Raw genomic sequence first — 17,720 nt, 5'->3', positions numbered from 1 at the left:
TCATAAAAGACCTTTCTCGATTCGTGTGTCATGAGTCAGTAGAATGACGAGGAGATATTATAATATTAGAATAATGGTTGACAGATGGACCAAATGTTGGTTGATGAACCAATAAACTACTGATATCTGAATCAACATGAGAAATACTGCAACTCGGATACTGATAGCTGAACCAATGTGAGGGATATTGCTATGAGAAATTAAAAATTGATAGTTGAATCAATATTGGCGGTTCTGAACCCTGTTGTCCGTGACCCATTGATAGCTGAAGCAATTAGATATTTCCAGATGAAGCATTGAAGATTATAGCAAGTATTGCTAGTCAGAGCAAATATTCCAAGATCCATGAATAATTGGTAGTGAAAAGACGAGGGTACCCAAATACACCACAATCTTTTTTTTCCAACCTATAAGTCCTCTTACCAAAAGTGATCGTCTATAGACAGAGACGAGACAATACAACAAATCATTATTCACACTTTGTGTGATTGTCTATAGATACAAGATCGAGATAATACGACTACCAAATTGTGATACTTGATAATAGGTTCGGACTTAACCAAACTCTATAGGATCACTATCAAGTACAATGGAGTTAACATTTGTGTATTTTACTTTTAATTATAATAAACAATTATATTGCGAAAATAGAAAACTAAAAGACACAACATGATCTTGTTAATGAGGAAAACTGCAAGTGCAAAAAAACCCCGGGACCTAGTCCAGAATTGAATACTCTCAGATTAAGCCGCTATACAAAATCTAAACCAACTTCGTATAGTTGATACCAAGCAACTACCCCTAGTTCACTTAGTTTCCTCAGTATCCCTGCGCTTCCGATTTCGAAGGTCACGTACTGGTACAATTCCTTTGGATCGTATTCCAACAGTAGAGGAATAACAAATCTGTTTGGTAACAACTCTATTGATGCTTTCAAGATAAAGATATCTCAAGTCATACGCAAAGGCTCTTCCGTTTAATCCAATAAACTCCTTTGCCTGGTTAGATTAATCTATCCAATAACTACAAAAATAGTTAAGTTTAGATCGCACTCAATCAAAATAAATCTTAAAGATATATATTGAGAATGCCGATCTCACGCAACTAACCAATCGAATAAATCCGATTATAGTTGGATCCCAACCGATCAAGGTTTGTGCACACACAAATATATGAGAACTAATAAGAAATCTTCTTCGTCTTCAATTCCTCTTTAATTTTGAATAAACACCTGCACAACACCGCTTGAATCTCTTGTGATCAATCACACACAGAACGGAGTCTGTTAACAATGAATTATCACAAGATGTCTTTAGATCTACAAACAGTTCTAAAGATCCCGTCGATACTTCGATCTAGTTTGAGTGAATCTTATATCAGAGGAGAAGATTCTCAAGAATAAACTTAGTTTCTCTTATCCGGAATCGATTTGGACTAAACAAATGATGTCGTTTTTTTTAAGCCATAAAGAATACATACAAACCAAATTAAATTGACTTGCACAATTATTTTCTGAACCGGAAGCAATTGAAACAAACATAGACATTACAACACCACAATTGCACCTAATTTCGTTAAGCAAAAACACTTGATACCCAACAATAAAGAAGATACCAAACAATAAACCAAATAAATTGACACAGTTTTTCTTAACCAGAAAAAATTGAATCATACACACATATACATCCATAAACAATAATGAAACATATCAATTGTACCGAAATTTTATTAAGAAAAAGCAAAATATATGCAATATAAACAGGCTTTTCTTAAACAGGAAAACGATTAACTAACAAATTGGTTACCTCAGATTCTGCAGCCTCTTCTCCCCAGAATGATATATCATTAAGCGTAAGTTTAAATAAGAACTCTCCCCCATTGTGTTGTCATCCTCTCGCATGAACAAAAGAACCACAACAAGCGCAACCTTTACCAGAGAAAGGTTGAAACAATTTTAACTAATGCGTGCCAATAGCAAAAGTTGAAAACCCGAAACACATATGTTATGCTAACCACAATTTATGTAAACATAAATTGATTCAACATATTATGACTTTTCATATATGAGTTTCAATCGGAACACCTTATGATCCTTTGATAAAGCCTGCCAACATGGGCTAGAAATTAATCCCGCTAAATCAAAAAGCCACACAAACCATAATGGTCACATCATATGAGATCGAATATTAAGGTTAATGAAAACCGAAATCAGACATCCCATAAACCAAATACACATAGCAAAAATATAAATATTCATTCACAGGCTATGTAATCGGTAACTATCACAAGAAAAATTATAAAGAATTAATTTTATTCATAAATAATGATAGATGTATTCAAAACATACCTTATACAATAATTGAATAAAATCAAAACATTGATGTCTATTTTGTGGAGACTGAATCTAAAATCAAATCTCTTCATGATGTTGAGGTCTCTTTCACTTGAAAGGAATAATTCTCCGAATTCCTTGAAGAGATCCTTGATTGAAGAATAATTCCTCAACCTTGAGCAAGTTAGGTTCTCCTCCGTTTACTTTCTTCAGAAGTAACTCTTATTGCTTGAAAAGATGAGCTTGAACAAGTAAAGATTTTTCAAGAGAACGCTTCAACATCAAAACCTCTAATTTTGTTTCTGCACAAATTCGTGTCATTTTCTGAAACTCTTTCTCATAATCAATCATGGGATATGATGGGTTCATATGATTGAAAGAGGTGGTTCCAAATCCATTGAAGTTATGGAACCTGGAAGAATCACACGCCATTTTTTCAGCATATCTTTCTGAAACCCTTGCAGAAAGCTTTGCATGATAATCTGTATTGTACATAATTCTCGTTCCAGAGGCATAGAAAATATTTTTCTCATGTAAGAGACACATATTAACAAAATATATATACCAATAGTTTCCAAAGACTTGGTCACTTTATGGAAATCAAAAATATTCTCCTTTAACATAAAAGAACCGAAATTTTCAATAATAAAGATTTTAAGAAAGTGCCTTATTGTGAATATTTCGATATTTGCAAGTTTTTTAAGACTATTGTGCTATATACACTGAACTCATCAAACATAGTTTGAGCACTCCATGAGTCATTGTATTCAATCAAGATACTAAGTTTCTAGTTGAGACAAATTATTCTCTTCAACATTTGTAGAGAATCTTCCTTTATATGTTCTCTTAGGGATCTTACTCCTTTTGTAAGATAGACTAAACATATCATAGAAATGACTATCATAAAGATATTTAGGTATTACCTTATGTTTTGATGAACCAGAGAACTTTCCATATTCCTTTCTGTTTGGTTCAATGGTCTTCTTTGGTATCGACTTCCATGAGTTTCTAGTCTTTTGATCCTCTTTCTTTTTGTGATGAACTACCTTTTGAGAATTCTTTGACCTAAGAAAATCAATCTTATGCATGATTTCTTTCGAAAAAGGTCCCATGTTACAACCTTGACTAGAAGTTGTTTTTTCAAAGCTTGAACTAGGTGAATGTTGATAATTTCTTACAACATGACCTTTGATTCCAAGATGAAAACATCATCCGTAATGATGCTTCTGATGATGTGGAGGACTCTGATGTGAGTAGTTCAATTTGCTATTCCCAGAGAATACAAATCCCCTTTTTGAAGATGAAAATTCCTTTCGAGAGCATTCGATGTCATCCTTCTTACTTTTTAAAGAAAAGATTGAATCAGATTTTATAGATTTATCCCGGGAGGATATGATCAACTGACTTTCTGACATTAATGAACGCATTTCATATTTTAGCCTATTGACGTGTTCGGAAACTGTCTTTATCTCATAGTCATATGAGATTTTTAAGGCATTGTACTCATCTGTTGTTGTTTTCTTAAGATCTCAGTCCTCTTTTCTTGATCAATGCTTTCCTTTATCTTCGCTTCCAAGGATTGGATCTTTGAGGAAGATAAGATCTTGAGAGAGTCTAAATCAGCTTTCAGGGTAGTTAGATCAAGACTGAGTTGATGATTTTCATCTTTCATATGACACAAGTCTTCAATAAGCTTTCCTTCTCTTTTTAGTGCGAGAGTGAGTTCGGTTGCACATGAGAGAAATTCTTCACTTAGTTTATTTAGCAGAGATATTTTATATTCACACAATCAATATCTTCTTTATTATTATGAAGAGATTTCTCATAATCTGAATCATTGATTGTGAATATATGGCTTAACTTAACTTCTTCTTGAGAACATACAAACATATTTTCAGAAGAGAAAGTAGAACTTGTGGAAGAAGACCCTTTTAAACCTTTGCTAAAATCAAACCCATAGAGGGATTTGCCCAAATCTTGTGCTACGTTAAATGAGTCCCTTTTTGGATTTACCTTACCTTTCTGCAGACTCATTTCTTTATAGGTTGGATCGCACCAAACACAGATTGTTATATCTTTTCGTGTTTGCCTGCTCTGATACCAATTGAAAAGACGAGGGTACCAAAGTACACCACAATCTTTTTGTTCTCAACCTATAAGTCCTCTTACCAAAAGTGATCGTCCATGGACAGAGTCGAGACAATACAACAAATCGGTATTCACACTTTGTGTGAATGTATATGGATACAAGATCGAGACAATATGACTACCAAGTGTGATACTTGATAATAGGTTCGAACTTAACCAAACTATATAGGATCACTATCAAGTATAACGGAGTTAATGTTTGTATATTTTTATTTTTTATTATAATAAACAATTATAATTGCGAAAATAGAAAAGTAAAAAACACAACAAGATTTTGTTAACGAGGAAAACTGCAAGTGCAGAAAACCGCGGGACCTAGTCCAGAATTGAATACTGTCATAATTAATCCGATGTACCAAATATAAACCAACTTTGTATAGTTGAAACCAAGCAACTAACCCTAGTTCACTTAGATTCATGAGTATCCCTGCGCTTCCGACTTCGAAGGTCACGCACTGGTACAATTCCTTTGGATCGTATTCCAAACAGTAAAGGAACAACAAATCTGTTTGGTAACAACTCCATTGATTCTTTCAAGATAAAGATATCTCAAGTCATACGCAAAGGCTCTTTCGTTTAATCCAATAAACTCCTTTGCCTGGTTAGATCAATCTATCCAATAACTACAAAAGAAGTTAAGTTTATATTCACACTCAATCAAAATAAATCTCAAAGAGATATATTTAGAATGCCGATCTCATGAAGTTAATCAATCGAATAAATCCAATTATAGTTGGATCCCAGCCGATCAAGGTTTGTGCACACACAAAGATATGTAAACTAATAAGAAATCTTCTTCGCCTTCAAATCTTCTTTAATCTTCAATAAACACCTGCACAACACCACTTGAATATCTTATGATCAATCACACACAGAACGGAGTCTTTTAACAATGGATTATCACAAGATATCTTTAGATGTACCAGCAGTTCTAAAGATCACGTTGATACTTCGATATAGTTTGAGTGAATCTTATATCAGAAGAGAAGATTCTCAAGAATAAACAAACTAGGTGAAATCAAAGTTTCAACAACCGTTAGTCAATCAAATTAATCGAAAACTAATAACACTATAATTATCTAGTTACCCAACAATGGTACTCGTAGAGCTTCTTGATCCCACAGAATTCTTTAAACGAGCGGTTGTAAGAAATTTCACCTAATTAGGATACTTTCCTCTCCGAATAGATGGCTCCACCAGAAACAACAAGAATTGAAGTTTGCCTGGCTCTTAGGATATATTGCTAGAAATGCAAACTTAGGTATTTATAAACCAAGGATGTCTGGACACCAAGGAATTTCCAAAACCAAAAATATTCTCAAGATATACAATGAATAGCAAAATTCGGTTTTCCCAATTCCAATAAATGCTTGTCCAAAATTTCTGAAATCTCTCAATAGAAAATCTCCAATTAATAAATGCACATTACTAATTTTTGTTCTCTAGAGATATGCATGTAATTGCTGGTAATTAAGGCATATAAAACCAAAAACCTTAATTAAAATATTCTCAATTTATTTCGGCACATGATCTCCTTGAGTACTAAGGAATATCTTTGAACGATGAATGATATATAAGAGTTATTGTATGTGTTCAAAGTATGTTGACATCTTTTCACTGTAAATCCTTATTCATATTTACATGGATTGATATTTTTGGAATCGGTTATACCACACTTCCAAACAAGTTTATAATTGGTTGACCTATATTCCAAGATAACTATGTGTTTGATCAAATATCAAATCACATACATGGGTTCAATCGGTTCTACCAATCACTAGGATCGGTTATACCCCAATATGGAAATACTTGTGATCGTCACACAAGTTAACAGGACCGATTACATCAGTTACCAGGACCGGTTACCATATTCCCATGGTCGGTCACACCAGTTACTAGGATCGGTTACACCAATTACCAGGACCGGTTACCAATTACAAGGATCGATTACACAACACTCTGTGACCGGTCACACCAATTACAAATATCGATCATACCATCTCATGGTGATTACTTAGGATCGGTTACACCAATTAATAAAAACTACTTTTAGAGCATTGCTCGGTCGAACTCGCATGCATTGCTATCTCAAGCATGTTTGTCAATGTTAGTGATCAAAACTATAAGTCTTGACTTTTAGTCTACTATAGCTAAGTATCAGACTAGGATAGAAAGTACAGTTGAGATCAAAAACTTCATGGCGATTTATCATGCAAGAAGAAGAACTACTCAAGAAACCGGTGGAATTTCTCGACAAAAAGGTATCTGAAGACTTGAACTTATCTATCACTCAAAAGTCTATCTATTATATCTCCTACTTCTTGAGACAAAAAGTCGTATGCTATATATAGACTTTGATTATACACAGTTTGTATTTCGAGCGAGTATACCTCTCCTATCTATATCTCGAAATATGTGTTGGTAAGCTTTTCGCTTCGACCAAGTTTATCTTTACCTAGTGACGAAAGTCATGATATGTTTCAATCACTTTGAAAATTACTTTGATAAAGAATGTTTCAATGATTGAAATGAGAGTTTAGATTACATAACCAATGGTAGACATAAGTATTATTGTGGAAACACATTTATGTATAAGTCATATTCCTTGAACCAAAGTTTGCGAACTTTATTGATCAAGAGAACCAGAAGAATGGCGTGAGCCAAGTCCGCGAAATCAGTCCGTAAACTGTCGAAGTTCTCAAACCCGAGAATTTTTGCTGGAGTTGACAAACTAGTGCGTGAAGCTAAGTCCGCGAACTCAGTCCGCGAACCGGCGATGTGAATACCAATATTCTGTGAAGCACGTGTCACGAACTTAGTGGCCGCATACATATCTAACTGTGTAGCCTTCGCTAAGCAGAGAAGCCTGAGTAACAAGGGATACATCCGCAGATCTACTTTATCTCATCCCAAGAAAGAAGGCGTGAACGGTCAAGATAAGGAAATAAAAAGCCTAGTCTATATAGAGTCATCTGGCGAGGGGACAGAGGTAGTTGACGCATCCAATCAACATTAAATGCTCAAATATCTTATCTACACGCATAAATCTAGGCACGTGGAGAGAGAAAGCGTGGCAGAACCCGATTGCCGGAAGCTAGCGGTGAACGAAGGTACAACCTGTACTAAGGTTGGGTAGTTCCCAAAGGAACGTGGGCCAGCTGAGGTGGCGAAATACAACTGGAGAAGTACGCGGTGGACGAAGGTACCATTGGTACGAAAGGTATATCAGCAGACGATAGACCCAGAGGCAGCAAAGTTATACCTGGAGAAAGAAGCGCTATAAATACCAAGCCTCACCAACAAACTAAGGGCATTCAATATCTAGGAGAGAAGATCTAGTCTTAAGCTTATCCCTCTTTAATGTTTAGAACTTGAGTATTTACTTCCACTTGAGTTCTCTCTATTACTTTGGGAAGCATTTAAGATCTTTGTAACCACCACAACTTAATACAAAAACAAGCACTCATTACCCCGTGGATGTAGACAAATGTCGAACCACGTAAATCACTTGTGTCTCATGATAACTTAGAAGATTTTTCATTAAACGTGTGTTCTTCATTATTATTGTGATATTAAATATCATTTATTACTTAGCACTATCAGTTCAACGGAGGTACTAATACTACTTAGTATCAGATCCTCAGAGATGTATACATTACGTAGACTACGGGAAAACGAGTAGTCACAATTTGGCGCCCACCATGTTTTGCTCACGAACCTGAGTATTAGACACAATTTTACATTTTACTTCTACATCTTCTGAAACGAAGGGATCTGTGTTCCAGCGATGAATCTCACTCTCTAGTGATTCATTCATCCATTATTTGTGTATGTTTTTTGAGTTCATAGCCTCTAAAAACGTGCCTCGTTACAGATCCACAATTTTTTTTCAAATTACATACCCACAAAACGCCAAAATGTTTGTTTTATACTAAAACAGCCTTTCTTAAACAAAGCGCATCTTAGATCTGAGAACCTTTGACTGACAGAGGAATCTCAGTAAAATTTTAAGGATAAAAGATCTTCCAACGCATTTAATAACCTTGTTTTTCGCAAGATCTGACACCCCTTTTCATTGGTTTTCGATGTTTTAAGGTTGTTTTTCCAAGGGTGTGATATGCATTTAATACCCGTCTGTCAAAAACATTATTTCAGTATTTTTTCTGAAAAAGCTGCTTAGCAGTCTTTTGTTTCAGAGCATTAACTGCTACTTTTAACGAAGATACCCAAGTAGTAGACTTTTCTGCCTTTTCTGTGACCGCAGGATAACAAAAGCCGAAGGCATGCAGAAACCAACTGATGTACCAACAAGCTCACGACCAGCCATCACAAGAGGGAGATCCCAAAAGCCGTCTCAAGCGAACCAAATGAATGAAGCGGAGGACGGACAAAGAGAAATAGCAAGAAGAATGATTGCTAACAAATCACCTATTCAGGCGAAGGAGTGGAAAACTCTGAAGATCCAGACGACAGCACTCCGCAGGGAGGTGGAGCCCACAACGAAGACCAAATGGCGTCATAAATAGCGGCTTTGTTACTCCGTAACAAGGAGAACGAAGATTCCATGCACGAAATGGCCCGGGAGAACCAAAACCTCAAAGGTATGCTAGACATACAAATCGAAGGTTCCCAAACTCACCCTCCGCAATAGAGGCGTGAAAACGGAGCTATCTCAGGAAGACGAAGGGTGGATCTCAACCCACCAAAGGCAAATCAACCTAAGGGAACAAGGAGGGTGCACCATGACCCAGACGAAACAGATTCAGCATACAAGCCATCTCAGTTATACTACGACGAAGCATTCTCCAAAGATGCTCACAATGTGAACATGGTCATGGAGCAAATTGAGAAAATGCTGAAGGAGATCCAAGGCCTAAAGACTAGCCACGCAGGCGCAAGACTAGAAGAAGTTATACAAGAAGCAACCACGTCCCCACTGTCTTTTCGCATTTTGAGGGAGTCCATCCCTCCGAAATGCCGGGTACCTACGTTACAAACATACAATGGTACCTCAGATCCCGCAGCCCATCTATGGTATTACACTCGTGTCCTTTCCCATTGGGAAAGAAACGAGGTAGTACTTTGCAGGTACTTCCCAGCAAGCTTGACGGGATCAGCACTGGCCTGGTATGACAACTTACCAGCAAACTCAATTGACTCCTTCGAGCAATTATCCATGGTGATTTTGGAGACATACATGTACAAAAAATCAACAAAGGAAGGGTTAGATAGGCTATTTTATTTAGCTATCGGACCCCAGGAAACACTGATGCAATACACAGACAGGTGGAAAAAGACATGCCAAGCAATTGGGAAAGTCAATCCAGAAATTAGCATAAACTGCTATAAGTAAGGACTTGATAGAACCTCAGCCATCTTCGTGGATCTTCACAAAAGAGCCCTCGATTCTGAAGGCGACCTCAGGGTTGTCCAGGACCGTTACATCAGACTCGAATAAATCCATAAGGACAACCCCAGGGCACAAGCAAAGGAAACAACGACTCCAGAATTTATGGATAAAGTCTACACGAAGTTAAACACAACTTTCTCTCACATCTTAAGCAAGGAGGGAGCACAACCAGGCTTTCCTTACCCTAATACTAGGGGAAAGCAACCAGAAAAGACGAAGGAAGCTAAGGAGTACTATGCGTACCACCAATACTACGGACATACTACTGATACATGCTACCACCTGCGCAACGTGATCCAAAGATTCATCGACAAAGGAAAATTCAAGGAGTACGTACAGCTGCAGCCAGCGGAGACTGAGGAGATCCCAAAGAAAAGGGTAGAACTACCTCAGGATGAAAAATACATCAACATGATCACCTTCTCCATCGGAGGTCAAGAAGAAATGCTCGAAGATATCCTCGAGTTAGCTCGAAACAGAAAGAAGATTGAATCCCATGAAGTGTTCAAGCTAAGTGGACCACCCACTAGCACTTGGGAGGACTGGATGGCCACGCCATTAACCTTTTCAACAAAGGACGTCAACCAGGAGGTTGAAATGCACAACGATCCACTAGTGATAACTCTTCCAATACATGGATGGAACGTTACGAAGGTCCTTGTGGATGTAAGCAGTTCGTTAAATGTGTTATTTTACGAACCCTACCTACGCATGGGTTTGACAACAGAGCAAATGGATTCTTCCACTTGCACAATATATGGTTTTAATGGAGCAGTCTCAAGACCGAAGGGAGAAATCGTCTTGCAGGTACACGCAGGACCTTTAGTAACCAGTACACGCTTCTGTGTGGTGGACGCACCTTCGCCCTACAACGTAATCATGGGCAGACTATGGGTCCATCAACTGCGAGGAACAACTTCGACGTATCACCAATACCTACGCTTTCCTACACCTATGGGAGAAATGGAAGTCAAAAACGACCAACAAGACGCAAGGCTATGCAGTCTAACGAAAATCAGACTCAACGAAGAAAGAACTGCTACTCAACAGCATGAAAGAAAGAGACATAAGGCAAATACCAAGGAAACACAGGACGCATCCTCCTCAGTACCCAAAGCCGTCTCAGACCCGGAGACAAGCACCTCCGCCACCCCCGGCGCAGATGTCTCCGCCAAATCACAATTACATAAAATCACTCCTCAAATATGCTCATGGGTATAACCAACAAAGAAAATCAACATCGGGACGGAGGAAAAACCAAAGATTCTCAACATCGGAACTTTGCTTGATAAAGAAGAGGAGATGCAACTACAAAGTCTACTAAAATAATACGCATATGTCTTCGCGTGGTCAACGGAAGACATGCCGGGAATCGATCCGAATTTGGTCTCACACCACCTTCGGCTCAGACCGGAGATACCATCGTTCAAACAACGCATACGTAAAATGGAAGACATCTACCACGAAGGGGTAGAAAAAGAGTTGCAAAAGTTACTTGCAGATGGATTCATACGAGAAGTCAAATATCCCACTTGGATATAAAACATGGTCATCGTTCCTAAGAAGAACGGAGGTGTACGCATTTGCATCAGCAATCTCAATAAAGCGTGCCCCAAGGACAGCTACCCACTGCCAAATATTGACCAGTTGGTCAATGCAACCGACGGCCACCAAAGGCTATCCTTCATGGATGGATACTCAGGCTATAACCAAATAGCCCTTACGGAAGAAGATCAGGAGCATACTGCGTTCTTTACCCCACGAGGCATGTATTGCTATACAAGAATGCCTTTTGGACTAAAGAACACGGGGGCAATATACCAACGATTAGTAGACAAAATCTTCAAGCCATGGATAGGAAAAATACTGGAGGTCTACGTAGATGACATGCTCGTCAAGAGCAAAGAAGCAAAAAAACCATCTCTCAGACCTAAGGGAGATATTTGAAGCCATGAGGAGCTACCACATGAAGGTGAACCCGGAAAACGTTCGGAGTTACCTCAGGAAAATTCTTGGGTTACTACCAAGCAAGAAATCGATGTAGACCCTGAAAGGGTCAGAGCAATAATGGAGATGCCATCTCCGCAAACCCCAAAAGGAGTGCAAAAGGTAAATGGAATTTTAGCTTCCATGGGGAGATTCATATCAAGATCATCAGATAAATGCAAAGCATTTTTTGACACACTAAGGAAAGGAAGCAGGTTCGCATGGACCAAAAAGTGCGAACAAGCTTTTCGCAAGATCAAAGAGTACTTAGTATTAGTACCCATCTTGCAGAAACCGGAGTCAGGCGAAATAATCACACTATACCTAGCAGCAACAAGCTACGCTTTGAGCGCAGTGTTGGTACGAGACCAAGGTCAAGGAGAAAAGCCCGTATACTACATCAGCAAGACACTTAGTGCAGTGGAGCGTAACTACACCAAGGTGGAACAACTCATATATGCCTTAGTAGTGGAAACACAAAAACTAAGGATATATTTCGATGCACACACCATCCGAGTTTTCACGAAGGCTCAAATAAGTCAAATCCTCGACAGCACGGAGAAGATTGGAAGAGTGGAAAAATGGAATGCCATGATCAAACAATTTCACATAATCTTCGAAACCGGGAAAGCGGAGAAATCACAAATCTTAGCAAACTTCTTGGCAGACCTACCTCTGAATGACGAAGCTGAGATAGATGACATCCCAGGAATGGAGAAACACAAGCCGGAACCAGCGGATCTCTTGGAACCACAGAACTCATGAAGGTGGGAGATATTCGTAGATGGCTCCTCCAACGGAGAAGGCGCGGGTATAGGGATCGTGATAACAACCACTACTTGAGACCGACTCATCTATGCATTCAGGTTAGAATTCGAACAACACACTAACAACATCATGGAGTATGAGGCAGTCATACGCGGCCTACGCTTAGCGTAGGAGTTGGGCTTATCAGATGTTCGTTTGACTAGTGATTCACAATTGGTCATTAGACAAATAGAGCTCAAATACCAAACTCTGGAACCAATACTATCTTCGTATCTAAAGCTGGGACAGGAGCATCCGTCAAAGATCAACAAGGTCACATTCATACATCTCCGCCGAAAATATAACAGACACGCAAATGCCTTGGCATTTATATCATAAATCCTGAGAGACAGAAACACTACCTCGGTCCAAGTTGGGAGAATTTATGAACCTTCGATAGAAGGACTAACCTCCGACACTGAAGAAACCTTAGCCGTCCAAACAAGGGCCATGAGGGAAGCATAAAAATAAAAATAAGATGAAGCGATGGGAGAGATGGATAACGAAGATGGTGAGTCTGATAAAGATCAACCCACGTCAGATGAAAGAAACAAAGACGAAGCTGAGGATGATTGGAGAATCCCAATTCACCAATACCTTAATAAAGGTACCTTACCCGCAGACGTCAAAGAAGCTCGAAAACTCGAATCAAAGGCAGCAATGTACATCCTACGAGACGGGATACTGTATAGAAGGTCATTTCTTTGACCTTTGATGCGATGTCTCTCACGAACCGAAGGTAAAAGGATACTGCATGATATACACAGCGGAGAGGCTGGAAATCATAGCGGAAGAAGGTCTTTGGAAATCAAAGCCAAAATGCAAGGATACTATTGGCTAAGCATGGACAAAGATGCGAAGAATGTAGCAAGGCGTTGTGAAAGATGCCAACGCTATGCTAGGAAGATTAAAGCGCCAACAACGGAGCTTAACTCGGTCATCATCCCGTGGCCATTCGCAAAATGGGGAGTTGCCATTGTTGGACCCTTGATAGAGGGGACATCAAAAAGAAGATACCTTATCGTAGCTACGGATTATTTCACCAAATGGGTGAAAGCAAGGGCTTTGGAAAGGATTAGGGACACAGATGTCTTTAAATTCTTGTTCGAGCAAATCATCTGTAGGTTCGGGCGCCATAGTCTCTGACAATGGAAAACAGTTGGAAAGAAAGAACATAGAATTCTCTTCAACACCTTCAATATTAATAAAAACAAGTCTACTCTGATATATCCTAAAAGCAATGGACAAGCGTAGGCCACTAATAAGACGATAACAATGAACTTAAAAAAGAAGCTGGGGGAATACAAGAAGAGATGGTGCAAGCAGCTGCACAATATCCTTTGGGCCTACCGTACTACTAGAAGGGTAGCCATGGGAGAAACTATGTTCTTACTAACCTACGGAGCCAAAGCAGTCATCCCAACGGAGATAATACTGCCAACAACGAAGACAGAGGCATGGGAAAAGAATCTGACAACAGATCTTATGCTGGAAAAGCTTGATGACCTTGAAAAAAGGCGGGAAATAGCTTTGCAAATGATGGTAAACTACCAACGAAGGCTGGCTCGTGAATACAACAAACGGGTAATTCCTAGAAACTTTGTGGTCGAAGAATACGTACTACATCAAGTACCACCATATCAAAGAAAGAAAGATTGGGGGAAGCTAGCACCGACAGAGGACGGACCCTACATTATACACTATATTTCGGGAAAGGGTTCATACTACTTAATAAATCTCAAAGGGGAAGTATTGCAACACCCTTGGAATGCAATGTACCTAAAGAAGTATTACCCGTAAGATAATGGTTATCACTCAGGAGAATAAGGGAAGATATCCCGCCATGTTCTATCCCTGATCAAAGGTATTACAAACCAAATTAATCAATGAAAGACACCCTCCGTCAGAATTGACGATGAGGCAAGGCACGACATAACTGCGCATATGTCAATCTCGGATCCTAAGGGAAAATGAATCCCACTAAAAGGCAAATAATAAGCAATATATCCCACAAAGAGAGATACCTTGTCGAAGTAAAACAATAATCGCGCTGAACGCGTAGGGTTACAGGAAAATTATTACCCACGTAGGAGCCCTAGACACCACGGTAACTTCTGGCCAAAGAATACTTGGGTAGGATGATGAATGCTCCACCAAAGGTGAAAAACACCTTAACACCTTGTGATGACTCGAAGGTGAAAATAATTACACATAATACGTTTATATATATATATATATATATAATAACAAAAGTACTAAAATAAGTACTACCAAAATAAAACTAACACATCTCAAAGTTGCAGATGACGAAGGTTCAGAAAATAACGAAGCATTGTTTCAAGGACAGGAGACAACAAAGGCCCCTCAGCTGGGGGCATAATACATCAAAGGAGTTCGGTTGAAAACAAGGTCATCATAGCACAATCATGGGTAAGGAAGGCGAGGGAAGACAACACCCTCAGCTTGGAGCTCAGCCTCCGCAAAAACATTGTTAATGTAGTCAATGGCAGAACGCTTGAACTGCACCTCTATCTGGGAAGCTTGCGCCACTTGATCCAAAGCCGATTTCTGACGAAGCTCCCTAATATGAGTGCTAAGTTGATCATTAGCTTGCTGAAGCGCCCCAGCTTTAAACTTAGCAGCAGCATCAAACTGGCGAGATATTTCCAGCTGAGATATCTAGCCCTCAAAGCGGTTAATCTTGGAGTTAGCACCCACTAACTGCTCTTGGAGGCCTGCAGACACAAAGGGTATCAACAACAAGAAGAAGAATCTAAAGATACAAAGGATGCTACGAAAAAATAATTGTCCTAAGCTACCTTCAACATGACTAAGGGACTCTTCTAAACTATGTTGAGCCTCAGTAAGGTCTACCTCAGACGCATCAAGGTCTTCCACTAGGGTATCCCTCTCCGTCTGAAGATCATCAAAATCTATCCGGAGCGAAGCATTCTCAGAGGATAAAGCTTGGTACACATTCTCTAACTCTTCAAACCTTTTTACTAAGGATGCATTAGACATGTGTATATGGGGAGAAACGATTTGCTGGTTTTTAAGGAATTGAGGAGACGACCGTACGGAGGAGACTCCTCGAACCGAGCGAAATGTTAAACCTCACACAGATGCACCGTTGCAAAAGGGGGTGCTTTAGATTCGAGAGATCAATCTGTAGTACTCTGGCCTAAATCAAGACAATGACCGTTCCAGAGTAAATTCGGTCACAAGAGAGGATGGGTTGATCTGTAGGAGGGAAGCTGTGAAATGTGTGGAATCAATGGTAATCAAAGATTGTGGGTGTGTGAATTCTGAATACGATAAGCTCTGAGTGATTGAAATTGCTCAATTGAGAGTAGTTGCTCAATTGATGAGTTGATGATCTCGTGTTGTCAGTTTGACGTGAGATTGATGATACTGATGATGATTCAATCATGACTCAGAGACTTATTTATATTGCTGGAATTGTAGACACCATGATTCCATGAAGTGTGACAGTTGACGGAATCAAGGAGTGGGGAAGTGGAGATCGTGTTTGAAACCAGTTTCTCAACGTGTGGAGACTTGGTCGATTTTCCACCCACTACCTCGTGAATTCCTTCAACTGATTGCACGACTTGATCACATTCCATCGTGTGTTTGAACACACGTATTGTAGACCGCCAGACCAAAACCCTAAGTGATATCCCCCAAGTGACACGATTGACGTCTCGTGGTTTGTTAGTCAATTAATGACTTCGTGGTTTGATGGGACGATGAGTCCATGTAGTCGTTGAGTTGAACATGATGTTCTGAAACTCGTGAATTGAACATGTCATGAGACAGAAGTATAATTCTTACGATGAAGTGAGCAAGTATTTCTCATTCGATGGATCATTGAATATTGATTGTTGAACCAATATTCCTTGGTTTGAACAAATATTTATCATCTGAGCAAGTGTTGCTCATGTGATGAATTGTTGAATATTTGGTCGTCTGAGCATATGTTGTTCGTCTGATGGATTATTGGCAGCGTACCAAAAATATTAATTAGAATACTGGTCGTTGAACCGAGCATAATTAATAAAATTAATGACCATGAGGTCGTCATAAAATTATTAAGGTTAGAATCTGGAATGATGATCCTTGGATTCAGAAACCCTAATTTGATCAATTGATGATCAATTCATGGTTCGTCAGAATTTCAACCATGGGACGAAAGAGGGAGCGATTGCATGGGACCATGGATCAACAATGTAGTGTCCATATGCTCACGTGAGAAAATGCGAAGAACTCCTGAAGAGTTGATGATTTGTTGGTGAAAGAATGATTAAATGCTGGTTTAATCATTTATTCGAAAATGCTCGTCTGAGCCTTAGGTGAGAAAACCTAATTAATTATGACGAGGCGAGGGACCGACCATGGAGTCATGAAACCGGCCCTGTTTGTCCCGTGACCGCCTGACGATCACTTCATGAAAATCCAAAGTGTTTGGGAGAGTTTTGGACCTAATACGAGCAATTGTGCAAATTAGGTCAAAACTGTGAAGATTGATGGGACCGGCTTCCGTGAGCCAAAGAGCCAATCTTGGTCGGTCAAGATAGCATGCTCGTGTCCCCAAAGCGTCCGCGTCTCAGTCCTGAGAATTTTGATATTTTCTGGCGTGCAATTGAGCATCCATTCGAGAAAATATGTCAAAATTAGGGTTTCGACGAAACTGAGGAAAACACCATGAGATGATGAAAAATAATTATAAAATAAGAAATGAGGAGGCGTGGGACCCCGTGGTCAAGGCATGGTCGACCGGTCGTGACCACAGTCCCGTGGTGCCTTTCCCTTAATTTTATAATATTTTGATGATTTTATGAAAAATTCATGAATTTTGAGAAATTTGATGAATTTTGGGAGTTTCCATGAATTGAAGGAGTTTTCATGAGTTCAAGGAAGCAAAAAATATTAAAATAATAAAACAAGAGCGTGTGGGACCATGGATGGCATGGCCGGCCGGCTAGGGCCCGGTCCCACGAGTTTTCCTAATTTTATAATGATTTTGATGATTTTATG

Source organism: Papaver somniferum, chromosome 7 (genome assembly GCF_003573695.1).
Source record: "Papaver somniferum cultivar HN1 chromosome 7, ASM357369v1, whole genome shotgun sequence".
In the NCBI taxonomy this organism is placed as follows: domain Eukaryota; kingdom Viridiplantae; phylum Streptophyta; class Magnoliopsida; order Ranunculales; family Papaveraceae; genus Papaver; species Papaver somniferum.
The sequence above is the reverse complement of the archived record's forward strand: the minus strand, read 5'-3'. Positions refer to the sequence as shown.